Here is a 14,178-nt window from a genome sequence, read left to right as displayed (position 1 = left end):
AGCAGATCACCTAAGGTCAGGAGTTTGAGACCAGCCTGCCTAAAATGGCAAAACTCTCTACTGAAAATACAAAAAAATTAGACGGGTGTGGTGGTGGGCACCTGTAATCCCAGCAAATTGGGAGGCTGAGGCAGGAGAATTGCTTGAACTCGGGAGCCGGAGGTTGCAGTGAGCTGAGAATGTGCTATTGCACTCTAGCCTGGGCAACAGAGCAAGACGCTGTCTCAGGAAAAAAAAAAAAATCAAGTGGGCAAGAATTGCCAAATATGCATAAGGAAAATTATCTCAGAGAGGCTGGGGGTGGGGGTGGGTGGACAGATCAGCTTAACCTCTGAGGTAGGGCATGTATATGCTTGTAGTAAGAAGTTATATAAAGGGCCTTCTCTTTGTAGGAACAGTAGCTTCTGCCCTAATTATAGGTCATTGTCATCATCTACCCAAAGTGGTAAGCATTAGACACTTGATGAGTGAGGATCAGGTGAAAGTAGTAAGTGCTGCTTGTAAGAGGTGAAAAGAAGGGCTATTCAACAAATAGTGTTGGAACCAGTGGCTAGCCACTTAAAAAAAAAAAAAGAAAATTAAGCTCGTTCTTTTTTTTTTTTTTTTTTTTTGAGACGGAGTCTTGCTCTATCGCCCAGGCTGGAGTGCAGTGGCGCGATCTTGGCTTAGCAAGCTCCACCTCCGGGGTTCACGCCATTCTCCTGCCTCAGCCTCCCGAGTAGCTGGGACTACAAGCGCCCGCCACCATGCCCGGCTAATTTTTTGAATTTTTTTTTTTAGTAGAGACGGGGTTTCACCGTGTTAGCCAGGATCCATCTCCTGACCTGGTGATCCGTCCGCCTCGGCCTCCCAAAGTGCTGGGATTACAGGTGTGAGCCACCGCGCCTGGCCTAAGCTCATTCTTACCATACCCTTTCCCCCAATAAATTCCACGTGGATAAAAAACTTAAAGGTAATGAAACCCTAAGATTTGAAAAATCCTGAGTGTGTTTATTGATGATCTCTGTATAGCGAAGCCCTTTCTGGTGTAGAAGCCACAGATTTAAAAATTACAAATTTAATATCATAAAAGTATACATACTTTTGTATGACAAAATTACTTTTAAAAATGTGATAATCAGGGCAAATACTTGCAACATACATGAGAAACACAGGGTTAATTTTCTTAAATTATAAAAAGCTGGTACAAACCAATAACAAAAAGCTGGCAAGAATCAATAAATTAAAAATTGGGCAAAGAATATGAATGGACAGTTTATAAGAAAAGTCACACAAATGTGTGCTAATCACATTCACTTGACATGAAGAATGCATATCCAAATCATAACAGGATACCATTGTTCACCTAATTGGCAAAGACTGTGAAGTTTTTAAAATAATTAGTGCCTGTGAAGAAATGTGGAGAAAGGAACTCACAAATATTGTTATGGGGACTGTTAACTGGGGTCATGTTGCTAATATTAATAGACTCATCTGAGAGCAATTTAACAATATCAACTGTAATTTTCAATGTATGCTCCCTTTGCTCTAGGAATTCCACTGCTTGAATTTAGACTACTACTGCCTTGAAAAAATTATACCAAAATATGTAGGACAAGGATGTACATTACAGCATTGCTTATAATAGTGGAAACAACTGGAATTTACCTAAATATCCATCAGCTGAGACTACTTAGACAACAGAACTTTATGAAGCAGGTTTTAAAAAGGTGAAAAGTTGATGGGTAGAGTTTGCATATAAAGGATTTTTAATTTTAATAAGTAGAAAATAAAGAAGCAAGGGCAACATATTTAACAATATCTGACAAAGTTTTTAAATTGTGTAAAACTTTTGGGCACATTCCCCAATGTATTTATTTATTTATAGAACATATACATGTATGTGTACATAAAGAGATAGAAAAATAGAGCAAAAGGGGTGAATTAAAACAAAGAAATACAAGCTCTACTATATTTTTATACCCCTGAATTGTTTTAGAGACTTTCTTGGATATGTGCACCTACTCTACATTAGAGTGGTATGAGTATATCATTATGGAAATTTAAAACTTTGTCTGCAAATTCTTTGACACTTCTTCCATTGGGAGATGAAATCCCCTTCACACTGGGCAAGTTTTGTGGTTGTTTTGACCAATAGGGGAGGAGAGAAATGATAATATATGATACTGAGTCTAGGCTATAAAAAGTGATGCATCTTCTGCTTTGTTGCTAGGATACTTGTTCTTAAGCCTTTAGTGGCTAAGTGGGCAGCCTGAGATCACCATGCTATGAGGAAGCCCAAACTAACACAAGTGGAAAGATGATGGGGAGAGAGATGTGCCCAGGTGCTCCAGCTTTAGTCTCTGTCTGCCCCTGCACAAGCAATACCAGGCCAGCCTGCTGAGCTCTTTCCACATTCCCGACCCACAGAAACCAGGACTGAGGAGAAACACTTGCTACTGTTTTAGACCACTATGTTTGGGGGTGATTTGTTATGTAGCAATAAATAATAGAAATAACCATGATCCCAAATTTTTGTGCACACTCGTGTGTGTGTGTGTGGTGTTGTGTACACAATTGGCCCTTGAACAACATGGGTTTGAACTGTGCCGGTCCACTATACACAGATTTTCTTCTACCTCTGCTACCCCTGAGACAGCAAGACCAGTCCCTCCTCTTCCTCCCCACTCCTCAGCCTACTCAACATGAACACAATGGGGATGAGGACCTTTAGGATGATCTACTTCCACTTGACACATAGTAAGTGTATTTTCTCTTCCTTATGATTTTCTTAATATTTTATTTTCTCTAGCTTACTTTTTTCTAAGAATACAGCATCTAATACATATAACGTACAAAATAGGTGTTGCTTCACTGTGTTATTGGTAAGGCTTCTGATCAACAATAGGCTTTTGGTAGTTATGTTTTAGGGGAGTCAAGAGTTATATGCAGATTTTCAACTGTGTTGGGGGATCGGTGCCCCTAACCCTCATGTTGCTCTAGAGTCAACTGTATATATATATGTGTACACACACACACACACACACACACAATATTTTTATATATGCAAATGTACATCCACATTTGCTGTGTTTTGCATAATTTTGAGGCAATAGAGAACAGAAGGAACTGCTGAGAATGGTTATTTTTGAGTGGTGGACTGGAAGGCAGGGAAGCTGTGATAGTTAATTTTAGGTCTTAACTGGATTAAGGAATACCTAGAGAGCTGGTAAAGCCTCAAATCTGGGTGTGTCTGTGAGGGTGTTTCCAGTGGAGACTGGCATGTGAGTCAGTGGACCGAGTGGGAAAGATCTGCCCTCAGTGTAGGTGGGCACCATCCAATCAGCTGGGGGCCCATAGAGAACCACAAGGCAGAGGAAAGGATAATTCTTTCTTTCTCTCTCCTGCACCTGGAACACCCTGCTTCTGTTGCCCTTGGATATCAGAACTCCAGGCTTTTCAGCATTTAGAGTCCAGGACACCCTGGGCTCTCAGGCCTTTGGCCTCAGACTGAGAGTTGCACCATTGGTTTCTCTGGTTCTGAGGCTTTTGGACTGAGCCACACTACGGGCATGCAGTTTGTGGGCAGCTTGTCGTGGGACTTCTCTGCCTCCATAATCACATAAGCCAATTCCCCTAATAATCCTCTCCTGTCTGTCTATCTATCCATCATCTATCTATGTATCTATCTATGTATCTATCTATCTATCTATCTATCTATCTATCCATCCATCCATCTATCTCGTATTAGTTTTGTCTCTCTGGAGAACTCTGACTAATACTAAGATCATCTTTGTTAGAAATGGAATGTTAATGCTCTATTGTTGCTGCATGATCTATAATTTTTTTCTTGTGTATCTTTTAAAATCTTTACCTGGCTTGGGAGGAAACCATCCTTTTGTCTGCTCATATTAGCTTTTCTAAAGTCTGGAACCACGAAGTTTCTGCACAGTACCAAGCTGGACTGAACAACAGTAATGTGCTTAACGTTATCCAAAACTGATTCTAGTTATCAATTGCGCAGTCCTTGGAGTCACATTTGAAGGTTCACATCCTGGCTGCATCATTTCCTATCCTCTCTAAACCTCAGGTTCTTCTTCTGTAAAATACAAATAATATCAGTAGCTACCTATATTAGTTATCTATTGCTGTGTGATAAATTACCCCAAAACTTAGCAGCTTGAACCAATAAACATGTATTAGCTACAACTTCTGTGGTTTATGAAGCCAGGCATGACTCAGTCAGGAGCTTCTGGCTCAAAGTATCTCATGAGGTTGCAATCCAACTACTGTCTGAGGCTGCAGTCCCATCTGAAGGTGTGACTGGGGCAGGATCCTCTTCCAAGTCCATGCATGTGGTTGCCAATAGGATTCCATCCAACAGAGTCTGTTGGACTGAGGGTTCCACTTCCTCACTGGCTGTTGGCTGGGGGTCTCCCTCAGTGCTTTGTCACATAGACCTCTCTACAGGGTGGCTCATGGCATGGCAGCTGGAGCACCAAAGACAGAAGTCACAGACTTTTTACAATCTGATCTTGAAGGGGACATCCTATTACTTCGACATACTCTACTCATTCAAGGCAAGTATATGAATCCAGTCTGCACTCAAGGAGAAGAGATTATACAAGGAAGTGAATGCCAGGAGGTGAGAATCAACAGGGGCCATCGCAGAGGCAGCCTACAAAAGACCTCATAGAGTGGTTGTGAGCATTAAATGAATTAATGTCAGTGTTTAAATCATAGTATCGCTCAACAAATGGAAGGTCTTATTAATATTATAGATATCTGTCCATGTTTAACGTTAAATATCAAGTGTTCTTTTCTTTTCTTTTCTTTTCTTTTCTTTTCTTTTTTTTTTTTTGAGACAGAGTCGTGCTCTGTCACCCAGGCTAGAGTGCAGTGGTGTGATCTCCACTCACCGCAACCTCCACTACCTGGGCTCAAGTGATTCTCCTGTCTCAGCCTCCTGAGTAGCTGGGACTACAGGCACATGCCACCATGCCTGGCTAATTTTTGTATTTTTAGTAGAGACAGGGTTTTGCCATGTTGGCCAGGCTGGTCTTGAACTCCTGACCTCAAGTGATCCACCTGGCTCAGCCTCCCAAGGTGCTGGGATTACAGGCGTGAGTCACCTTAAGTGCTCTTTTCCTGCAACTAATTTATGGTGAGATTTCAGTGAGGCCCTTTGGCCAGAAATGTACTAATTTATCCACCTAGGTGTTTTCTCAGACTCCCCAAGGCAACACTGACTTAGGAGCAGCTCCTGCCAAGCAGTGATGTGGGCTGGGCCTGTCATGGCTTTAGGCCCTCTCAGTACAGCTCATCGAGCAGTCACTGAGTCTGTATTAGTGCCTATAACAAGATGGGAACCAAGGTAGTAACTAAGGACCTAGCAGTGAACCAGGCATGTGTAATTTCTGCCTTTACAGGGCATGCAAGTTACTGGAGGGGGTTCAGACAGAGAAAAGACAACTTCAGCCATTCCTGGGCGCTCTTAAATACTGATATCCAGAAAGGCATAAACCTAAATGATTACTCTTCTCTTACTACCTCAATATTTGAGGGTAAATGAGGAGGTTTATTATTGTTAATTATTTAATTTCAGAAATACATAATTCATTTAATTAAAATCTATTTAATACCTAAAATGTTATTTTTATGAAATTTACTAACACCAAGTGTGCCCTCACTCTGGTGGAGGCAGGAAACTAAACTGCTTGCCACCGTCATGAGATCAGGCTCACAATGTGGTGATACTCTGGTTTCCTAGGAGACTTAGCCCTGGCACAGGCACACAGCTGGACACATGCAAATAATTGCTATCCTCGCCAGGTGTTCAGCTGCTCTTCGTACAAGCATCCCTACAGTCTCAAAAAGTATATATTCGTGCATTCAACAACTGTTTTATGAACAATAAGCAAATGCTATATTGGGGTACTCTTTGGATCCCACCTATTTCCAGATTTCAAGGATTGCATTCTCTCCATTCATTGTCCTCCAACACAGCTTTTGAGACTATGAATTGGGGTCTCCCAATCATAGGCATGCCAGCACAGCATAAGGTAGAGAGCAGAACAGGAGCCATCAGAGTGGACTTCGAGTCAATCACAGAAACAACAGCAATAAGCCACAAACACTCAACAAGCGGGGAAAAGGGGCAAGGGAATACAGTTATAAAGCACAAAAGTTCTCCAAACATTTTAAACATTTTCTTCTCACTCTTACAATTCCCACTTTCTGTGTAGGAAAACAAAGAAAAAGAAAGTGACTTATACGAGGTCCTCACTCCTCCAGAGGGAGCTGAGCCAGAGTCTTTATGGAATGAGAAAGGAGAGAATTCATAATTAAAGAAACAGCAAACAAACCTCAGGACAAATGTTACCCCTTATCTTACCTAAACTCTACAGTATTATAATTTACTCAGTCAATCAATAAGTACTTTTTAGCATCTACTCTATACCAGGTACTATTCTAAGCTCAAGTTTTATCACGGTGCTCCAGTTTTCTCCTTGTAATATTTACATTCAGTAAACATTTACCACTAAACCTCCTGGCGTGCAGAGCTATAATCTGTAACCTATTGTACACTTCTGAAAAATGTTAACAGAACCTTAGTTGGCAAGATCAAGAGCTCATTAAAAATGGGGTTTAGAGAGTAAAAATTTAAAATGATACTATGAGTAATTACACACATATATATGTAAAAATATATACATAAACCAAATATTCAGGAAGATACCAATTCTGAAACAAGCTCTGTCTATATTAAAGAACTCCTCTGCTGGAAATGTTTTCTCCTTAATCTCCTTCAGATATTTAGTATATATCTGTGATATCATGATTTTCTAGAGCATATTCTCCAACAAATGTCATGTTACATAAGCTATGTGTTCTTTCATGTTTAGAAACTAGCCCTTACTGTGAAGTATAACATCTTCTTGCACTCACATCCTCCCTTGTTTTATCTGTGCAAATCTCAGCAAAATCTTGTGTAACTGTATTAGTCAGCTTCACTGCATAACAAACAATCCCCCAAAATCTCAGTAGTTAGATCATCAATGTATTTCCTGCTCATGATACATGTAGGCTATGAGTCTGCTATGGCTCTGTCCCATGTGTTTCATCATCCCAGGATACAGCTGAAGGAGCAGCTCCTATCTGGAAAATACTTTTCTCTTGGAAGAGGACAGAAGAGCAAGAGACCAAGTGGAACCACACGATCACATTTAAAGCTTCTGCTCCTAAGTGGCATGTACCTTGTCTACTCATATGTCATTGGTGGATGAAAATCACATGACCAAGTCTGATAGGGACAGGGAAGTACACTTACCTATAAGTGGTCTAAGGCAGGGATGTATAATCCTTTTAAAGGAGAAAGGACAAATAATTGCAAACAATACTGTAATCTACTACAGTAACCACTTGGCAATTTCCCAAAATATTGAGGAACTTAAGGGCACATTTTTCTTTTCTGGATCTACATTTCTATCCATTCATTGAAGGGTAGAACACAGGCAGTTCCTCAATCATGGCATGCATAACCTACAAGAAAGGAAAATCATCACTCTGAAGGATACTGAACTGAGCCCAACATCTGCTAAAAGATCACAGATTTTGAAATTTTAAAAAACAAATGCTGAACCTCATTATTATAACACTAGGGTTAACAAAGGATTGCCATAGTTCACTCAGCATTATCCTGGCAACTTCATTTCACTAATGTCCAATTTTGTTTTTAGTTTCCTGGGATTCAAAACCAAAAGAAGGGAAAGGAGTGGCTAACATTCATGCTAACACTTGTATAATGCTCTAAAGTTTATTTAAATAGCACTTCCACATTCACAGTAATTGCAGAAGTGATGAACACAGTTAAGAAGGACATGCTCTACTTGGGGAATTAGAATTAGAAGTAGGAGAGGCAGGATAATATTTGCTTTTATATGAGAAGTAAAATTATAGTGTTACATGTGCTTAATCATTGTAGGGACCTAAATCATTGCAGGTATCTGTTTATGCCATTTGTTGGAAAAAACTGGGACAGGATACTGTTTTCCTTCCTTTAATATTTTTAAATCACCGCCTACATGACAGGCGCTGTGAGATGAATATCTCATACTTACATATACACACGTCTATTATTTCCACGTCTCTGATTTTTCCCTGTACCCAGGGATTTACTTCTAGTCATAAAAGATGGCTTACCTTAGATTTCCTGCCATAAAGCTCCTTCCCTTTATACTAAGTCATACTTTCTACAGTTGGCTTAAGAGACACATTTTATAATGAGAAAACTAAAATGGAGTCTTTTTAAAGACATGCCCAAGACACTCATACTAACAAGATGACTACTTCACTCCTTAATTTGTGGTCCATTGAGATGACTGATTGACATGCAGATAGTTAGATAGATCAATAGATACATAGATAGCTACATGGATGAAAGATAGATGATAAAGAGAGAGACAGATGAAACATAGATGATAGAGAGAGATGAATAGTTTCTCACCCTTGGTGTACAAAGTGAGGAAGTCAAGGTGAAACAATGGCAAGCACTATGCCTCGGTCATAGTACCCACTTCAAATTGGAGAACATGGTCAAGTCAACCATCTAGGAAAGAAACAAGAGCCGTGTCCACTTTGTCATTCAAATAAATGTCCACGATGAATACTGTGCCTTCTTAAAGAACTTGGAGCTCAACATTTTGACATTTCATATAGTAGCCAGCACATTATGACCATGTGGTAGATGTTATAGTGAATTATGTCCCCCTAAATTCATATGTTGAACCCCTAATCCCACTAACCTCAGAATGGGACTCTATTTGGAGACGGGGTCTCAAAGAGGTAATTAAGTTCAAATGAGGTCATTACTGTGAGCCCGAATCCTATATGACTGGTGTTTGTTAACAAGAGGAAATTACAATACAGATGCACTCAGGGTGAAGACTGTGTAAGGTGAACTGGTGAAGGTGGCCATCTATAAGGCAAAGAGAAAGGCCTCAAGAGAAACCAACCCTGACGGCACCTTGATCTCAGACATCTAGCCTCCAGAATTGTGAGAAAATAAATTTCTATTGTTTAAGCCACTCAGTCTAGGGTACTTTGTTATAGTAGCCCTAGCAAAGTAATATAGTAAATATTTAAAAAATCAGCTTCAATTTATTTGGAAAAAAAGAGACAGTATTACCAATACTTACATTTACATAGTAAGGCAGCATGGAAAATGGGTATATACTTGCTTTCGTCTGGGCCTGGGTTCAACTCACTGGCTCTACCACTTACTAGCAATGTATGTAACCTTGGACAAATTACTGAATCTCTTTGTGCCTCAGTTTGCAGATCTGTAAAATGGGGTAATTGTACTTACCTCACAAAGTTGTTAGGAGGAATAAAGGAATTAATAATGTTTGAAAGCACTTACAATAGTGCTTAACACATTGTGACCAATGCATAAATATGAAATACAACAGTTGGAAAGTATTGTGAAATCCAGTCTATAAAAATCCTTTTAAATTCTAACAATTAAAAAAAAAATAAGTGTCGATTATTCTGATTACAGTGAGAAAATATTTATCACAGCATTCAGAGTTCCTAATCTGTTTAGTAGAGGGGTTACTGGGTTGAGTTTGCATTCTGGGGAAGAGAGAATGTGTGCTAATGACAAAGATGGTCATTACCCATGCACCCTGATGGCAGTAATTGTGAATCATTTCCGGAGAGGATTCTAACATTTGCCAAAGATTTGACACTTGCCGGCTTTCCCCGCAACATTCATTGCCATGAGAACCATGGAGCGGGTACAGAATGTGTGCTGAAAAATGTTCACAGGTGCTGTTTGCACATGACTTGCTGTAGAACGGGGGTAAACACAACTTGGTCAAACTTTAACTCAAGATAAACTTGCTGACTGTGAAGTGTACCGCATGATTGCTCAGTGTGTGATGGCAAACATAAACAGTCGGGGGAGCGGGGGCTCCCAGGGTCCGGGGAGACGTGTGTGTATCTTTCAGGAAGGCCAGCCTGGCTGCAATCTGCTCTGGTCCGGCGGACCCCCGCAGTTTACCCCTGCTTGTGGGTTGTCAATCAGAAACATCACATGGTTGACTGTGAAGGTGTTTGGGGACTTAGAGCTCCCAGCCCACTGATTTTTAATACTCATTATGGTTTCTGCTTGGAAATCCTGAAGGACTGGCAACTGCCTAGATAGCAGTTTTGACCAACAGAATCTTAAACAGAAATGACCATTCATGGAAAACGAGTTTTTAAAAAATTAAGTTAAAAAAAAAATTTAGACTCAGGGTATACTTGTGCAGGTGTGTTAGAAGTGTATATTGCATAACGCCGGGGTTTGGGCTGCTATTGAATCCATCACCCCAATAGTGAACATAGTACCCAATAGGTAGTTTTTCAGCCCTTACCCCACTCCCTTCGTCTCCCCTTCTGGAATCCCCAGTGTCTACTGTTTCTATCTTTACGTCCATGTATGCCTATTGTTTAGCTCCCACTTATAAGTGAGAACATACGACATTTGGTTTTCTGTTTCTATGTTAATTCACTTAGGATAACGGCCTCCAGCTGCATCCATATTGTTGCAAAGGACATGATTTTATTCTTTTTTTAGGGCTGCATAATATTCCATGGTGCCACAGGATATTCCATGGTACCACATTTTCTTTATCCAGCCCACCATGAATGGGTACTTAGGTTGATTCCATCCTCTTTGCTATTGTGAGTAGTGCAACAATAAACATTTGAGTGCAGGTGCCTTTTTGACAGAACGATTTCTGTTCCTTTGGGTAGTTACCCAGTAGTGGGGTTGCTGGGTCAAATGGTAGTTCTATTTTTAGTTCTTTGAGAAATCTCCATACTATTTTCCATAGGGGTTGAACTAATTTACATTCCCAATAACAGTGTATAAGCAGTCCTTTTTCTCCACATCCTTGCCAGCATCTGTAATATCTGTAACTCATTTTTTTTTTTTTTTTTTTTTTTTTTGAGACGGAGTCTCGCTCTGTCTCCCAGGCTGGAGTGCAGTAGTGTGATCTCAGCTCACTGCAACCCCCGACTCCCAGGTTCAAGTGATTCTTCTGCCTCAGCCTCCCGAGTGGTTGGGACTACAGGCACCTGCCAACGTGCCTGGCTAATTTTTGTATTTTTAGTAGAGACGGGGTTTTACCATATTGGTCAGGCTGGTCTTGAACTCCTGACCTCATGATCCACCCACCTCGGCCTCCTGAAGTGCTGGGATTACAGGCTTGAGCCACCACGCCTGGCCCATTGACTTTTTAAAAGCCGTTCTCACTGGTGTGAGATGGTATCTCATTGTGGTTTTAGTTTGCATTTCTCTGATGATTAGTGATATTGAGTATGTTCTCATATATTTGTTGGCCACGTGCATGTATTCTTTTGAGATGTGTCTATTCATGTCTTTGCCCACTTGGAAAATGAGTTTTATAAACCAATTGGGAAAAGAGGAAAGTGTCATCAGTAGGGAGATAGCCCCTGAGATAGATTTTGGAGGATATTACTTCTCTGAGTTCAAACTTGCCTTTGATACACTGGAAACATTTTTATGAGCATAAAAATTACTAAAAGAGACTTGAAATATTTTTCTCTCATGTCAGTTCAATCCATGGAGCTATTAAAATTTTCAAAACTTCAGGGCAAGAAAGATATATATCATCTGAATGTAAGCATTTGAGTAACAAATCTCTGCCAGGGGTGGGGCGGGTAGGTTGACAATACTTCATATATATTTTTATTTACATAGAACTGAGCCGTTGCTAACCTCTCATATCTAGAAAATAGCTTAGAAACAATGAATTTTTTAAAAATAAAACAACACTAGAGAAACACTTTTCTTATACTTTTCTCAGAGAAGAACCAGCCCTCAGTTCCTGACTTGGAAAGCATTTATGTTTATTGTACACATATCCCTAACCAGTGTGAGTTTCTCCATGCCCGTAGCAATTTAGAAATAGAAAATCAGCATTAGGGAGAAGGCTTTGCATAGTCTTGCACACTAACAAGGAGTAACTGCTGATGGCCCAAAGAAGAGAGCAACAGAAAAAAAGGTGCAAAAAACAGACAGGCACAAGAATTCCAGAAGGCACAGTCATTTGGGACCTCTCAGGTGTGCAGGCAAATATTTCTCTCTCTCTCTCTCTGTGTCTGTCTCTGTGTGTGCGTGTGTGTGTCTCTCTCTCTCTGTATGTGTCTCTCTCTGTCTGTGTCTCTGTGTGTGTATGTCTCTCTCTGTCTGTCTCTCTCTCTCTGTCTCTGTGTGTGTGTGTGTGTGTGTGTGTGTCTTTCTCTCTCACTTCTCTGTCTCTCTCTCCCCCCCCCCCCCCACCACCATGGCTTAAACCCATTATTTTTTTTATCCAATAGCAGTGAAATCAGTTCTTTTTGTGATGATGTTAAGACCGAAAAAAGAGAAAAAAAGAGATGTTAAATAAAGTTCCTCCACTCTTTTAAGAAAGCAGGGGCAGTTGAATTACATTTTAGAAAATTTTCTACCAAAATTCTTTTCTTTTCTTCCTTCTTTCTTCCTTCCTTCCTTCCTCCCTCCCTCCCTCCCTACTTTCTTTTCTTTCTTCTTTCTTTCTTACTTTCTTTTTTTTCTTTTTCCTTCTCTCTCTCTCTCGCCTGCCTTCCTTCCTTCCTTCCTCCCTCTCTCTCCTTCCTCCCTCCCTCTCTCTCTCGCTTTCTTGCTTTCTTTTTCTTTCTCTCTCTCTCGCTTTCTTGCTTTCTTTTTCTTTCTCTCTCTCTCTCCCTCCCTCCCTTTCCTTCCTTCTTCCCTCCCTCTCTGCCCACCTCCATTCTTTCCTTCCTTCCTTCCTTCCTTCCTTCCTTCCTTCCTTCCTTCCTTCCTTCCTTCCTTCCTTCCTTCCTTCCTCTTTCTTGCTTGCTTGCTTGCTTGCTTTGCTTTGCTTTGCTTTGCTTTGAAGGACCAGCTCTTACTTACCTAGAACTCAGCAATCCAGAATGTCTACAAAGCAAGCTGAGATTTTATGGTGTTTGTGCCACCATTTGCCAGCATATAGATGTGGGATTACACGTTGTGTGATCAATATGAATTCCTATCCTTTAAGAATCGCCTCATGATTTTTAAGTTTCTGAACAACTGAACGATTGTTGAAGATACTGTTACTTGAAAGGAGAAGAAATAAGGAGAAAAAAAATGAATGGAGGGAATTGTTAGATGATATGGTAGAACAAACATTACATCATCAACATAGTGAGAGGGTAAAAGGGAGTTCCCTTAAGGTACAAACAAAATTTCACCATCCCATTTATTTTTACTTTTAATTTAGTTCACAGACTTCAAAACCTGCTCATTATCACCAAATGCTCTTTCAAGTGATGAAGGGCTGAAAGAAAAACCGAAGTCACCTCCACACGATATATAAGAAATGTTGGCACATCCAGATCTTCCTAAGGAAAGAGAGTTAGACTACAGAAATGCTGAATGCAAGCCTTATCAATTCCATCCTTCCTTCCTTCCTTCCTTCTTCCCACTCATAATACACACATACGCCCCTTGTATGTTAGGAACATTGCACTGGAGGGAATGTATAAAAACTCTGAGTTAATTCTTCTCTGAGGGCTTGCTATCAGTGAGGTACAGGGTTAAAGTACAAATACTTGATTATCACTTGACCACACCCCAGTGAGGAAACTGAGGCTCAATAAATTTAAGTAAAGTTCTGAAAGACACATGGCTTGCAAACAACTGAGATGGGATTTAAAACAAGGTTGTTTATTAACCACTGGGCTCCACCATCTGACAATGGGGAGTAAATAGTGATCCCTGGAAATAAATGACCCCCATTTTCTTAAAGGGCAGAGATCAGTTGAGAAAAATAGCCACTTTGATGGTATAGACCTGGAGTGTGTGGAGGACCTTTGCACTACGAAGAATGGAATTGCTGGGCCCACTGATGGCGCCTAATAATTGACAGATGGCCTGTCTAAGTGACTCATATGCAACTCAAATTTCAGGTCTGGAAAGGACATGGGCTAATGTGGAAAGGAGGTTCATCCCTGGGCAGCTTCTGTGGCCAACCACCCTGTTTAGACAGTTCTGTGTTCATGGAGAGCTCTCTGCTACAGTAAGCAAAATGTGTACAACCTGATCCCAACTTTTATTATACACCAAGAGGCTGTTTGTAACCAAATCATACCTACCTGGGCAAT

The 14,178-nt window shown here is 40.4% G+C and overlaps 1 long non-coding RNA gene across 1 annotated transcript; it reads right to left on the bottom strand.

Moving 5' to 3' along the window:
* Nucleotides 1-640: 640 nt before the first annotated feature.
* Nucleotides 641-8,622, bottom strand: LOC103230786 (uncharacterized). Its single transcript, XR_012091311.1, has 3 exons — nucleotides 8,486-8,622; nucleotides 7,310-7,521; nucleotides 641-4,469 (listed from the first exon to the last, which is right to left on the bottom strand). It is a non-coding gene; the product is annotated as an uncharacterized lncRNA (long non-coding RNA).
* Between the last annotated feature and the right edge of the window lie 5,556 nt (nucleotides 8,623-14,178).

Source organism: Chlorocebus sabaeus, chromosome 25, assembly GCF_047675955.1.
Source record: "Chlorocebus sabaeus isolate Y175 chromosome 25, mChlSab1.0.hap1, whole genome shotgun sequence".
In the NCBI taxonomy this organism is placed as follows: domain Eukaryota; kingdom Metazoa; phylum Chordata; class Mammalia; order Primates; family Cercopithecidae; genus Chlorocebus; species Chlorocebus sabaeus.
This window is presented reverse-complemented; position numbering and strand designations above follow the sequence as displayed.